This window comes from Trichosurus vulpecula, chromosome 1 (genome assembly GCF_011100635.1).
Source record: "Trichosurus vulpecula isolate mTriVul1 chromosome 1, mTriVul1.pri, whole genome shotgun sequence".
Taxonomy (NCBI): Eukaryota; Metazoa; Chordata; class Mammalia; order Diprotodontia; family Phalangeridae; genus Trichosurus; species Trichosurus vulpecula.
In genome coordinates this window covers 4,812,720-4,822,098 of record NC_050573.1, presented here as the reverse complement: position 1 = coordinate 4,822,098, position 9,379 = coordinate 4,812,720, and positions in this window count along the sequence as shown.

The following is a 9,379-nucleotide window of genomic DNA, read 5'->3' as shown; positions in this document are numbered from 1 at the left end:
CAAAGAGCACACAGCTGGGCCTGGTCTCTTCCAGGTGCCTTTTATCCTGTCCCTGAATCCTTGTGTGGGGTTTTGTGTGGGAGGGGGCTTAATGCAAATCTGTGCCTTATGCAGGCTCTTCTTAACCACCCCTCCCCCCAAGTCAAAACTCTGGGGAGGTCATGTGTTTCAGGGGGGAGGGGATGGGGTGTTGGGATTTCTTGGCCCAGCCCAGCAGAGATGTCACACATGAATGATCCCAGGGGTCAGAGCAACCTCAGACACAGCCAGATGGGTTGATCCCCACCTTGATCCCCACCTCAATCCCCAGGCTCCACATCCCATCACTGCTTATCCAAAACTAGGTCCACAGTGCCACCTCCTGGCTGCAGGCCCCCAATCCACCCACCCCCACCATGAGCCAACCTCAACACCCAGAACAAGAACCCTGCTTCCTGTCCACCAGCCCTCCAAGGTAGCACCTGTCCACAGGACAAAAGGATGGATCTAATCAAGAGATGAGAAAGCCTTGGTGCCTGTGTGTGGGAGGGACCAAGTCCTGAAAGGTTGCTTTTCTCTGACTCTCCAACAGTCACCCACAGGCTTGGTGCATTTTCAGACAAAGGTTTGCTTCTTCTCCTGCTTCATTACTGTTCAGCCACATATGCTCAAGTGAGGCCATCTGGTGGTTTGGTAATAGCACTATCACTTTTAATGAATGGTGAAGAAATTGGAACAAAGTTCTGAGATCTCAAAGGGTCTTTGAATGTATTCAAGTCAGGGGTACTTCTGTGTACACTGGGTGTGTGTTCACACCTCACTGTGATATAATGTGACCAACATCCATAGTAGAGTGCCTATGTAGCTCTAGGGGTGGTCCATTGAAAGTCATTGGCCATTTGCTTCTGGCTGATTCCACACTTTCAACATCTTCTCTCATGTTCTTCCAAAGTTTTCTCAAAGTTTATGATTTTTTCACCATAAACATAGAAGTCAGGTCTCCAAGTAATGAATCTATCAGTCCTTAATGGTGATGGGTGCCTTCAAGGTGACTGGGGTGTAGCCACAATCTTGCTAGCATCTGCTGTAGCGTTGTAAGACTGATAACATCAGCATACAGAAGGGCTGCTAATACAGGTTCTTTGATCTGATTTTCTAAGGAAAGCAACTTTATGGGGTTAACAATCTCAGTTTAATCAATCATATATATATCAGTCACTTTGTTCAGGGGGAAAACATCAGCCCCCTGAACTTCAAGGAAAATACAAACAGAAATTGCAAACATCAACAGACAGACCTTGTCTGATTCAAATCACAGTTCATAGTTGCCAGAGAATCACTAACATCTTTCTGGGTTACAAAGCCGGAAGGGGAGGTGGGTTCAACAGCTTGCCCAGAGTCTGTCACCCACACCCTTTCAGGGAGTGAACCTCCAAAAGTCAGACACCAACCTTGGATCATATATACCTATCTTGGGGCCCTGGGGTACTTGATTACCTCACTGCTAGAAGCACTCAAACAATGAACAATGAAAAGTCCCATTTAGAGGGTGGGAAAGTTTCCCATCCCCGTTATCACATCATATACAAGTCAGTGACTCTTCATTACCGCAGTGTTGAGAAATACTGCTAAACAAAGATGTTAAAAACGTTTCCCAGCCTTTCAAACAAAGGGGAGATTTGATAGACTTAGCATCCTAAAAGGGAAGAACAGGGAAAAGTCTGATTGCCTTAACATGAGCACATCTGTGCAAACAAGAAGAATCTTATTGGACAGATTCTGATAAAGAAGGCTTTACTTTTCTCACCTCTGCCATAGGAATCTGGTAAGAGCCATGAGGAATGAATGGACAAATAAGTGTTTATTAAGTGCTTACTGAGGTAGCACCATGCTGATAACCGGGAATCCAAAGGGAAAATGAAGACAGTCCCTCTTCTCAAGAAGCTCACTTTCTCCTGTAGGATTTCAGTTGTAGGTCAGATGGAAAGGTCCCATGGTCCTGAGAGTATAGCAGCAAAGCACGTGGTCATTCCTCTTCTTTAACTCCACTTGTACTGATAAACTTATATGGCTTTGTGGTGGGAACCATATCACAGAGCTGAAGCGTTTGGGGCCCAGAACCTTCTTTTCTGGGTCCTCCTAAGTTGTGGCTGCAGTACCTGCAGGAGCAGTTCAGGCTGCATCTCTACAAGGTTGTATCTTAACTTTGTGAGCATGGATCTTGGGCTGGGAGCATTGTTATTCTTTTAGCTTTGGCGTTCAAAACTCTGGACTATTGTTCTCATGAGAGCCAGTGTTCAAGGTGGTGATAGTGGTTTCACCTGCTTGACACATGCTACCTCCTGTCTTTCCCCTGGTGCTGGGTTGGTAGCTTCTTCTAGGTTGACTCATCTGAGCTGTGGGTTGATTGGTTAATAGTTGCTGAGGATGAGTAACCCTCCTCCATGAGAATTATTGCTAAGAATGATGTCCATGATGACTGAGCTAGAAATAGGACCCCTGGTGTGGGGAATGCTGCTACTTCTTGGTCTCTTGTGGTTGTTAGCTTTTTGGTGGTGGTTGGTAAGCAGTTGTTGCTGGTGTTGCTGAGGAAGGTGGGTCATTTCTCTAAAATGATATCTCCCCTTAAGGATGGCTCCATGGTCTTGGCTGGAAGTAGGTGTGGTGGTTCATGAAGCACTGCTCTTCCCACTGTTCCTGTGTTCAGACTCTACTGCTGTCTCCTTTAGAGTCTCTGAGGAGATGGTGGTCAGTGCAGGGGCAGTGGTTTGACTTGACTTGCACATGCTACTTCTTGTCTCTCCCTGAGGTGTCCTGGATGCTTAAAAAAACTTCTGTTCAACTAAAAAATAATTAAGGATATCTTGAGTCCTGGCATGATGTATTGTTCCATTATAGTGCTTTTGTACAATGCCCAATCATTCCAAGGGATAGTGATGAAGAAACTGACTTGATCCTTAAAAAAATGTACCTAGACCAGCAATATTTAGGAGAAGAGAACATCGTGAGGTGTTAAATGAATAATTTTGATTTTTTTAAATAATCAAATAATTTTAATAATCAAATAACTTTAAACTTTTTTTCACAAGCAAAACCAATGCAATGAAGTTCAGAAGAAAAGCAGAAAGCTTGAAAAAATATTTTTTACAGCAGGTATCTCTGATAAAGGCTTCGTTTCTGAAATATATGAAGGACTGTGTTAAATTTACAAGAATACAAGTCATTCCCCAATTTATAAATGGTCAAAGTGTACAACATGTTCATTTTCAAAAGAAGAAATCAAAACTATTCACACACATATGACACTAAAATGTTGTAAGTAACTATTCACTAGAGAAATGTGAATTAAAAAACTCTGAGGAATCCCTCACACCTATCAGATTGGCTAATATGAAAGAACAGAAAAAATGATAAACATTGGAGATGATGTGGGAAAACTGGTACAGCAATGCACTGTTGGGGGAATTGTGAACTGATCCAACAATTCTGGAGAGCAATTTGGAACTATGGCCAAAAGGCAATAAATTTATGCATACCATTTGATCCAGCAATACCACTACTAGGTATATATCTCAAAGTGACCAAGGAAAAGGAAAACAAATCTTATCTGTAGAACACTACTTATAGCAGCTCTTTTTGTGGTGGCAAAGAACTGGAATATGAGGGGATGCAATCAATTGGGGAATTGCTGCACAAGTTGTGGTATATGATTGTGATGGTGTGATACTGAGTAGCCAGCTATTGCTAGAAAATCCCTGCCCCCAGTCCCTAACTGCAAACCCCAGTCTGCATAAGAAAAAAAAACCAGACTGAGTTCCTGCCGTTTGGCAAGTGTCCTAGGCCCCTAAGACTTTTCCGAGGAATGTAAGCTAATTACCAGGAAAAGCCTAAAGATCATCCTTTGTCTAACTGAGTGGGCTCAGAGATGTCTCTATCTTATGTCAACACACTTAGAGCATCCCTTGCTCTGTCCATGGCCATTAAGGATGAAAGCCTCGGCCCTAGACATTATCTTGAATTATATGGCTTCTGCCTTATCTTGAGCCTTCCTTGTTGTGGGAGTTATGGCAAGATGGACACAGGGATCCTGGGTTGTAATTTCAGTTGACACTTTGTCAACTATCTGATATGTTGTATTTACAATCTATTCAGGAGGTTCCTCTTCTTGTATCATGGTCATAAAAAGTGAAGTAACACAGGCTTGCTGAGTCTGCAAAATGACATTTCAAGAGATAATTAACCACTGAATCCTGTATTCTCTATATAAACTACCCTTTAGCTTCAAAACATGGCCATTGATTTGTGGTGCAGTACCCCAATGGCCGCCGGCTAATAAATTCTCCACTTAAAACTTATACTCTGTGGCGTGTCTCACTCGCTTCTGGTATAACAATGGAATGCTATTCTGCTATAAGAAATCATAAGCAAGATGATTTCAGAAAGTCCTGGAAAGACTTACAGGAGCTGATGTAAAGGTAGGTGAGCAGAACGAGGAGAACATTATACACAATAACAGCAATATTATACAATGATCAACCCTGAATGACAGCCATTCCCAGCAGTACAGTGATCCAAGACAATCCCGAAGCACTCATGATGAAAAATGCTATCTATCTCCAGAGAAAAAAATGGATGGAGTCTGAATGCAGATCAAAGCAGACTACTTTCACTTTATTTTTTTCATGTTTTGTTTTGTTTCATTTTGTTTGGTCTGTGTTTTCTTTGTTTTGCATGATTTCACATATATAACCTGTATCAAATTGCTTGCCATTTCAGGGAGTGGGGAAGAAAAAGAGAAAAGGAGAGAATTTGGAACTCAAAAGTTTAAAAAATGCAGGTTAAAATTATTTTTTCATGTAATTGGGAGAAAATAAGTCTTATTCAAAAGAGGAATAAATCTAAGTACCCTTTTCATGAAAGTAAAATGAAATAATATTTCTGTATAATGAGAGTGCCCATATCTTCAGCCTATTTCTTTATGCTCTGAGGATTTGCCCACTTTTAATATCAGGACCATCTGCACTTGAAACGTTTCTAGCAGGAGACAATGGGCTGGCTCTTTGTTTTGTTTCGAAGCACCTTGCCATCTTGTGGTACCAGAACATAAAGAAGAGATCAATGCTCTGTTGTCCTCCCCGATACAACGATGATCATAATGGCTTGTATGGTGAGCCTACAACATTAGGGCACTGCTTCAATTTCTGAGATTCAGAGATTCAGAGGAACAGTTGCATCCCACTGGCTCAGGTTGGTAACTAAATCAGTGGCCTCTCCAGAGCCCAATAACCAGCATTTCTGGCTTCCTGGGAGGTCATTACAGCTGCCAGAGCTGTCTTCAGGCACACAAATTCCTCACCTCATACATCACCTTCGATAATTCACCTTGTCTTTGTCATTTCCAGCTCTCTCCATCAACCCACTTTGTTATGGAAAGTGAGTTGCATTTTGAGAATGCTATTATTATTACTAATTTTTAACTTGTTACCTTGTTCTCATCTTCCACAATGGGGTTCAGAGAGAAGCCGTCTGAGGACAGATTTCCATCTTTTTATTCTTTTACATTTAGTTTTCTGTGCAGTAAACAAAGCCTGCTTTTTGCAATTCAACAAAAGATGAGGATATCAGCTCATCTTGTGTAAATTCAGGAAAATACCACAATTATGCTGATAATTTTCCTGCAATTGAATCAGCCCTGCATTCTTGGTATAAATTCTGTTCTTATTGTATCATTCTTGTGATAAGTTACTGTATTCTCTGCTAATATTTTATTTAAAATTTTTGCATCTATATTCGTTAGGGAAATTGGTCTATAAGTTTCTTTCTCTATTTTGGCTCTTCCCTTTTTAGGTATCGGTACCATATTTGTACCATAAAAAGAATTTGGTGAGACTCCTTCTTCACCTATTTTCTCCAATATTCTATATAGTATTGGAATTAATTGTTCTTTAAATGTTTGATAGAATTTGCTTTCAAATCCATCTGGCCCTGGAGATTTTTCTTGGGGAGTTCATTGATGGCTTGTTTAATTTCTTTTTCTGACATGGGGTTAGTTAAGTATTTTATTTCCTCTTCTGTTAATCTGGGCAATGCATATTTTCTAAATATTTATTCATTTCACTAAGATTCATTTTTCTGACAGAGGTTTGCTTCTTCTTCTTCTTCATTACTCTTCAGTCACATATGCTCAAGTGAGGACATCTAGTGGTTTGGTAATAGCATTATTACTTTGAATGAGTGATGAAGAAATTGGAACAAAGTCCTGAGATCTCAAAGGGTCTTTGGATGTAATCAAGTCAGGGGCACTTCTGTGTACACTGGGCATGTGTTCACACCTCCCTGTGATATAATGTGAACAAAATCCATAATAGAGTGTCAGAATAGCTCTAGTGGTTATGCATTGAAAGTCATTGGCCATTTTCTTCTGGCTGATCCAATATTTTCAATATCTTCTGTCATATTCTTCCATGGTTTTCTCAGACTTTGTGATGCCTTTGACACAGACATAGAGGTGAAGTCTCCAAGCAATGGATGTATCAGTATTTAAAGGTGATGGCTGCCTTCAAGGTGACTGGGGATATCTGTGCAAACAAGGACAATCTTATTGGAGGAATTCTTATAAAGAAGTCTTTACCTTTCTCACCTCTGCCATAGCAATCTGGTAATAGCCATGAGGAATGAACAGACAAAAAAGAGTTAATTAAGTGCTTACTGTGGTAGCACCATGCTGAGAACTGTGGATCCAAATGGAAAATGAAGACAGCCCCTGTTCTCAAGAAGCTCACCTCTTGTAGGAGTTCAGCTGCAGGTCAGATGGAAAGGTGACATGGTCCTGAGGTGGCAGCAGCAAAGCTACATCTGATCATGGTTCTTTAACTCTACTTGTACTGATAAAATTGCATCACTTTGTGGTAGGGACCATTTCACAGAGTTCAAGCCTTTAGGGATAAGAACCTTATTTTCTGGGTCTTCCCAGGTTGTGACTGGAGTACCTGCCGGAGCAGTTAGTTTCCAGGCTGCATCTCCGCAAGTTGTATCTTAGCTTTATGACCATGGACCCTGTGCTGGGAGCATTGCTATTCCTTTAGTTTTGGGGTGGAAAATTCTGGACCATTGTCCTCATGATCCTAGGAGAGCCATTGTTCAAGGTGGTGATAGTGGTTTGACCTGCTTGGCATTTGCTATCTCCTGTCTTTCCCTTGGGGGATGGGTTAGTAGCTTCTTCCAGGTTGAGTCATCTGAATTTTGGGTAGCAGTTGATTGGCAGTTGCATCGGATGGCTAAGCCTCCTCCACGAGAGTTACTCCTATGGATCATTGGTGTGATTACTGAGCTAGAAATAGCAACCCTGGTGTGGGGGATTCTACTACACCTTGGTCTCTTGTGGTCGTCAACCTTTTAGTGATAGGTGGTGAGCAGTTATTGCTGGTGGTGCTGAGGAAGATGGGTCATTTGTCCAAAATGATCTTTCCCCTTAAGGATGGCTCTGTGGTCTTGGCTGCAAGTAGGTGTGATGGTTCATGAAGCACACCTGTTCCCAAAGTTCCTGTGTTCAGGCTTCTCTGCTGTCTCCTCTAGAGCCTCTGAGGAGATGGTGGTCAGTGCAGGGGCAGTGGTTTGACTTGCCTGGCACATGCTAATCTTGTCTCTCCCTCAGGTGTCCTGTATTCTTAAAATTCCAAAGGAAACAATTTCTCATCAGTTAATAAATAATTAACCGCATCTTGAATCCTGGAATGATGTATTGGTCCACTCTAGTGATTTTGTTTAAGGCCCGATTATTTCAAGGGATACTGATGAAGAAAGTGACTTGACCCTTAAAAATGCACCTAGACCAGCAATATCTAGGAGAAGAGAATATTATGAGACGTGAAGTGGATAATTTTGATTCTATTAAAGTAAAATGTCTTTGTACAAACAAAACCAGGGCAACCAAGTTTAGAAGAAAAACAGAAAGGTGGGAATTGTTTTTCACAAATGTCTTTGATTATGGTTTTATTTCTCCAATACATAAAGGACTTAGTCAAATTTATAAGACCATAAGTCATTTCCCAGTTGATCAATCATCAAATGATAGGAACTGGTGGTTTTCTGAAGAAGAAATCAGTGCTATCTATATTCACATGAAATAAATGTTCTAAATAACTATTGATTAGAGATGCAAATTAAAAGGACTTTGAGGTACTACCTCATACCTATCATATTGGCATATATGACAGAAAAGGAAAATGATAAATATTGGAGCAAATGTGGGCAAATTGGGACACTAATGCACTGTTGGTAGAGTTGTGAACTGATTCAACCATTCTGGAGAGCAATTTGAGACTATGGCCACAAGGGTATAAAATTGTGCATACCCTTTGACATAGAAATAATACTGTTAGGTCTATAGCCCTCAGAGATTAAGAAAAGGAATAATCCCAAATATAGGAAAATATTTATAGCAGCTCTTTTTGTGGTAGGAAAGAATTGGAAATTGAGGGGAAGCTGAGCAAGGTGTGGTATATGATTGTGATGGAATACTATTATGTTATAAGAAATAATGAGCAGGAATATTCCAGAAAAACCTTGAATTACTTACATGAGCTGATGCAAAGTGAAGTGAGCAGAGCCAGGAGGACATTGTATACAATGATAGCAATAGTATACATTGATTAGCTGTGAATGACTTACGTATTCCCAGAAGTACAAAGATCCAAGACAATCCCAAAGGACTCATGAGGAAAAAGAACATCTACCTCCACGAAAAACAAACAAACAAACAAACATAGTCTGAATGCAGATCAAATCAGACTATTTTCACTTTATTTTTTTCATTTGTTGTTTGGTCTGTGTTTTCTTTCACAATATGACTACCTGTTTCAACAATCCAGCCAGTGGCTGCTGTGGGTGGTATAAAATCAACCACAACCAGCTCACAGAATGCTGCAAAAGCCCAGGTTCTTTTGATCTGCTTTACTAAGGAAAGCAACATTAAGGGGTAACAAGTTTACTTTAGGCTTAGATCCAATCTAGCTCAGATTGATCTGGCCCGCTTGTTATAAGCAGCACAAAGGTTGGGATTTCTTAAGACAACCTATTATGGTGAATTCCTAATAAACTGTCTTTTCCCTTGGCTGAGAAGGCTTGAGTCGATTTCTTTCGGCAGGACCCAGCGTGTCGGTACTTTGGGGTGTCAAGCACCCCTAGAAACCTATGGTTCCCTACCATATTCATTTTGATTAAACCTCTTCATTTTTGGTTCCCTGCCCAGGAATACTGCTAATCTCAATTTCTTCTCCAGCCAAGACTGAAGGTATGTGGGCCTCCCCCTCTTCCAATCCCCTTCTCACTCTCCAAGCATTTTGGAGGTGCTTTTTGGGCCTGACCTCAGCAGGTCCGAGTAGGTCAGACAGCTAGGAGG